This window comes from Agelaius phoeniceus, chromosome Z (genome assembly GCF_051311805.1).
Source record: "Agelaius phoeniceus isolate bAgePho1 chromosome Z, bAgePho1.hap1, whole genome shotgun sequence".
NCBI lineage: Eukaryota > Metazoa > Chordata > Aves > Passeriformes > Icteridae > Agelaius > Agelaius phoeniceus.
The window spans coordinates 52513182-52519181 of record NC_135303.1 but is presented as its reverse complement, the minus strand read 5'-3'; the positions used below and the strand labels follow the sequence as shown (position 1 = coordinate 52519181).

The following is a 6000-nucleotide window of genomic DNA, read 5'->3' as shown; positions in this document are numbered from 1 at the left end:
ATTAAGCACATCAAATACAAAGCACTTACAATGTGCTCTTCACACCAAGCCAGTATTCAGCGTATGCTGTGTCAGACGTGTTTTGTCACTATAATCATACAGCTTTTCCCACACCAGGTGCCAGAGCATGAGCCACAAAGGGCAGAGCCTCTCCAAAACGCTTTGATGTCCTGTCCCTTGCAGGAAGGTGGGGCTGCATTGTACAGAAATGCAAACAGCGCCATTTCTGTGAATTCTAGGTACTTCGTATTTCATTACAGTTTTATTTGTTTTGTTAAAGGTTCGTTAATGGGAGAAACAGTGGCGAATCACGGGGAGCCGAGTGGACAGGACACCGGTCCCGGGGAAGCCCAGGGCAAGAGGCGAGCGGGCAGAAGCGCCGGTTCAGCCCGCTCCGTGTCCGCACGCTGCCCGGTGGGTGGTGCTGCGGGCAAAGGCTGGTCGGGAGCCCAGCCCGAGGAGCCGAGCGCCGCCGCATCCCCGCGGGCCCGCTCCCGGCTCCAGGGCCGGCAGCGCCGGGAGCCGCGCCCGCTGCGCTCCCAAGGGTTAAACGCCGTGCGCGGGAGGGCTCGGGGCACTGCGGGGAGAAAGGCAGAGAAAGTAGGTCAGCTGCGCCCAGCGGCAGAGCGGAACGGGACGGAACGGGACGGAACGGGACGGGGCGGGTCGGGTCGGGGGGCAGGAGGGGCAGGGGGCTCTCCCTTGCCGGGGTCTGCCGGCGCTCCCGCCCCAGCTCCAGGCGCCTGCAGCTTGCTCCCGGCCATTAGCAGGTACTCATAGTATTTACAACGCGATAGCTCTGCCGCTCGGCACACATTTGTATTTTGGTAAATACACAGACACATTCAAGGAATTTCGGAGGGGGAGGGGGAAAGAGGGGGAGGGGAGGGATAGGACGGGAGGGGAAGGGCGCTGGAAATTAAAAGTGAAGCATAATTTGAAACTCTGCCTACACCACAGCTTTTATAATCAGCTTGTGACATGCTTGGCACTAAACACTGTTTATGTCCACAATTAATGCAGTTAATACTAGGTTAGTAACTGTGGCAGCCAGCCACGTGCATCGCCTGGCACATGGGTGCCTGCTCCCAGCCCAGGAGGCAGGCTCTGCTCTTGGGAGCACACAGCCAGGCCAGTTCAAGCACATCTGGAGCCAGTTTAACCGGGGCCTCTCTCCAAAGCAGTACTCAGCATTGCCAGTGTATTCTTTCACACAAAATGCTATAAAAGGGGGAGAAGGAATTAGGACAAAAATGTGAGTGAGAGAAGATTAAAAAATGGGAGCGCAGGGCTCTTTCCAGTGGAAGCCACCCTGTCGCACCGGGCTTCATAGCCTGCCTGAGCAAGACCCAGCATCGCGGAGCCCCTGACATGGCCTCCAGAACCAGTCTGACCAGTTTCTGTTTCTCCTGTCTCTCCATGCAGTTGGACATCTCAGCGAGCAGTACAAACCTGTAGCTGCTGCTGGGCATCTGTTGTCTCCACCTGATAAGGGGCAGTGGCAAGGCTGTTCTTGATAAAAGGTGGTTCACATAAGGACTGTACACCTATCAGCATGCAATCCTGAAGTAAAGTTTTCCAAAAAAGTCTTTCTCAAGGCAGAGTCACCATGTTGCAATGGGAAGATTTTATGAGCTGGTTGCAAAAACCCATTTGTACTTTTTGGGTGGGAGGTGAATTTTGAAACTGAATTTTTACAAAACTCAAAAGCTCTAGCAAGACTTCTGCATCATCTTCAGGGCTTCCTTGGGAAATCCAGTATCTTCAAACACTTCTTCTTTGTCAAGGCATACGCCTACAGACCTGCTCACTAATACACCAGGCACACCAGTAGCGTGACCTGTTTTTCTTTTGTGGCCACTTACAACTCCAGTGAGAGCAGAATATACGTGCAAGTCGGTCACGCATTAAGTAAGTCACTATCATCTGTCACGTGTTTGTTCACTTATCTGCTCCCCAAGGAGAGGAGTGTTTGTTTTGAGGTTTTACATGCCTCTAAACATTTATTCCAGTAATGTCAAGGTCAAAGAAAGGTGTTCTTCACTTGCAGTAGGAGCTGGTGTAATCTGAGATAAGGTCCCAGGGGAAAGGAAGCCTCCTTCACAGTCATGGCTTGGCCATCAAAAACACATGCATCCTGCACAGACACACATCAGCTTCCATCTGGAGGGCTACCTCATGTTAGAAGAACATCCCTGTCAACCCTCATGCTATAACCCAGTTCTTCATATAGTCTGAAATGGTCTGTCATATCAATTTCCTCTTTCCTTGACATGGTAGCATTAGAAGCAAACTCTGTTCTGTTCAAAACGAGGCCACAAGTACTAGAGTCATAGCTTCTTCAGTAATATTTTAATCAAAATTATTAGTATTCTCTTACTTTTTGCTGAGCAAAGGGGAAAATTCAGCTTGTTTGTTGTTTTGATTTTGTTTGGGTTTTTTTAATTAAGCTACAAATTCACTAAAGGAAATTAATACTTCACAGGATACAAAAGAATACAAAAGACCACATGTGTTTGCTGTTACTGTTCTCCAGACTTTATTGCATTCTTAGTCACTGCTTTTTCACCTGCTGCAAGCTATAAGCAAGAGGGTAGCAAATACATGGCAACACATGCTTTAAAGTGCGCTATTCTTTCCTGTTTCAAGGTTTTAGAAGTAATTTTAATGCACACGCCTCCAAAATGCAGCAAGAAAACCAAAATAACTGTCTTCTTACCAAAAAAAAACCCCACTAGAAATGATCTTCAGCTGAGACACTTTTCATTTAGCCATGCTTAAATATCACAGAATTAATACTGCATATAGACAACAAAAGGATCACACATTCGTCAGGAATTAAAAAATTAACATCTAGCAATGCAAAAATGCACGTGTTCGAAAAAAGATTGTGTCCAAACAATGCAAGGATTATGAGGAAAGAAACTTCTATGGCCATTGAAGGGAAATGGCGTCCTATGCAGTGTGAAATCATTTGGTACATACTAGAGAGATGTCTTCTAAATAATGAAGAAGGGGGGATTAGTTGGAGTCCCTGTTCATTGCTGAGTAAAACTTTCCACTATTTTTTCATCAATGCAAACTTGTGTTTAGGTAGACAGGGTAGTGTATGACAAATATTCCCTCTCCCGCTGTAACAATTCAGGTGGGGAGACTTCCCCTGTTTGAAATGTCTTTTCTATCCATTTGCCTGCTGAGGATAATCAGAATGTTTAAGCATGGTGCATAGCCCCCACTCCTGGGGACAGGGAGGGGCTGACCAAAGCTAATGGAGCTAATATTATTTAGTGGATTTATAAGTAGGATTCCTTGGACTCACTGCTATTCATGATATATTTAAAACTTCAAAGCTGGAAATGTACAAAGCTGAGAATCGACATGGAGCATGCCCAGTCTTATCATTGAAATCATTGTGTGTCAGTTATCATGTCCATACTAATGAAGTTAGCCAGACAGCTCTTCTACCTGCAGCTGGAGGGCACAGATTGCTGGTGTAGCTCTCTTGGATAAGTCCTAGTGGGAAGAAATGTGTGGGAAGCCCTGGTTTCAATACAGTATTGACGACTATGGAAGTCATTACAATCAACTGGCAGAGAGGTCATTTTAATTTATAGTGAAATCTAAGAGGAAGTGTGATGCATTTTCTTACTCACTGCGAGCATTTTTCTCTGCCCAGGTGGCTGCAGCATGCTTTGTTTCTTAGCAGCATGTTCAGGAAGAATCAGAGAGTGGGAGAGTGAGCTGGAGAACACCTAGGCAATGGTTGGTGGAATTGGAATGTAAATATGGAAGGCAAACAATGCCACCCCTCACAGCCAGATATCAGCCCTCAGAATGAGCACTGCCTGAGGTAGTCGATGCACAGTCAAACCACATTTTACCAGCTGAAGGAGGAAGAAAGGAGAATTTTACTCACTTTCTATTTCTTCATCCTGTTTCCTCAGATATGCAGGAGTTACAAGAGAAAGGGATCATTACAAGATAGTCTTTGACCCACAATATAGAATAATTGCCCTGTTAGTTACAGTTGCAACTGGATTCTGCTGTACACTGTGTGGGGTAGAGCTGACTAAAATGTGTGCCTTCAGTGATTTGTTGACTAACCCAGTCTTTGTGGCCAACTCATGCACGTTTCACTGCAAATGCTTTTGATAATGCTGCTATAAAGGCTTGTGAATGTCAGTGTAGGAGGGCAAAATATTTTGAGCTGCTCAGCTTCACTTTATAAATATTTTTGGAAGCCACCAGTGTGAAATGCTCCATTCACATTCAGCACTGAAAAAAATAATGGCTTCTTCTAAAACAAAGACACATCTGTCAGTGCAGTAGAGTATATGAATTTACATAATCTGCAGCACAGAAAAAGTACTTTCTCAAACAAATTAAGTCAAAGCAGGCAGAGAAAGAACAGCATGAAGCTCTCTATGCAATGTCAACAATAATTAACAGAGTACTTTATAGTCTGCCAGTGCTTCCCGTGAATAAGGTACTCTCAGGCATTTGGTATGAACAGGCTGCCCTCCTGTTTCTCCGCAGCAATCCAAAGCTGCAAGTCTTCACTTTTACTGGCTAGCCTATCATTAACTTTTAAATGTTGTATGCCACCCAACATTTCCCCTTAGAAGGACAAAGGACAGAGGGCATGAAGTTTCTGTTGCAACGGCTGCAGGGATTCATGGGGTTCGCTTTGCCGCGTCATACTGGGAAATTCGGGGAATTTACTGCTTTCTCAGATGCATCAAAAGAAAATTAAAAAGAAAAAACCAAAAAATAAACAAACAAATCCAAACATGTGTTACCATGCACAGAACTTTTTAATCCCTTTATTCCTCAGTTTCCCTGTTGATACCTTGGGAGATGGCAGCTTTCTTGTTTCCCTCACACACACATAAAATATTTGGAAGCTTTCTTCAACTCCTACTGATTCTCCAGGGACGCGGAGTGCAGACATTTTGAATCATGGACCCTCTTATCTTAGTCTGCCCGTGCACAAAATGCAGAACTGATGTGAGGCTGCTTTTGTGCACAGAATAGTATTGTATTGCTGCTGTACCTCTGATTTAATCACACTGCCTTTGCATGTACTTACAGATTAGACTTCCAGTATTGCCACAGAGTGGGACACTCCTGACATCTTTCTCTTTTTGCAAATGGTAAAACTGCAGCCTTGCCTAAAGCAGAGGGATTTCCACAAGTTTTTTTTTTCCTTATAGACTAATTTTGACTGATTTCTTCCACGTGTAAGAGTGCTCAGAAGGTTGTCAGGGAGACAACTGTTGACACAGCTTTACCCTGGTATTTGAAGGGCTTGGGCAGTTGAGTGCTTTTCAGCAGATTGTGCATTCGTGCAGATGCAAGCACACTGGCAGACTGCAGACCTGACTTATTCATTTGCTGGTCTGAGCTCACCAGCAAGCACTACCTCCAAACTACAGCTGTAAGAGGAGGTCAGCATACCTCAGCTAGTGTTATTTGAACTGGGTTGAGCAACAGAAAAAACCTGGTGACCAAAAGTCAAGTACAGTCAGTGTGAGACACAGGACTTATTTGGAAGGTTGGTCGGCACTGTGTACATTGCTGCTAGTAGCTCAGCTGGTTGTTTAAACTCATCCAGACCAATATAAAGCACTGTAATAATGCTTCTCTGATCCCAGCATCTTTTGTAAAGTACAGCCCTGAGCCCAGAAATTCCCATCAGCCTGCAGTCTGTGTCATTGCCTCCAGCTCCTCTGTGGATCTCAGTGCTTTCTTCCTTTCCTTCCTGCAAGCTGTGACCAAAATGAAATCAAAACCAGCCATCACGTTCCCTAAATTGGTGTAAAGGTTGAAAACAAGTATAATAAACTTTGCACTGACTGTGGCTAATTAGCACACAGGCAATCATTTATGATTAAGCCATATAAAATGTTTGTTATTAGCGAAAGAGCTGAATGCTTCAGTACACAGCAAAGGTCCAGGGCACAGAGAAGTTAAGTAACTTGCTCAGTTTGATGCAGCAAT

The 6000-nt window shown here is 45.1% G+C and overlaps 1 long non-coding RNA gene across 1 annotated transcript in view; it reads left to right on the top strand.

Moving 5' to 3' along the window:
* Nucleotides 1-710: 710 nt before the first annotated feature.
* LOC143692279 (uncharacterized) overlaps nucleotides 711-6000 on the top strand; it is an 80976-nt gene continuing 75686 nt past the window's right edge. Inside the window, exon 1 of the long non-coding RNA XR_013180159.1 lies at nucleotides 711-770. This is a non-coding gene — a long non-coding RNA (uncharacterized LOC143692279). The remainder of the gene's footprint in view (nucleotides 771-6000) is intronic.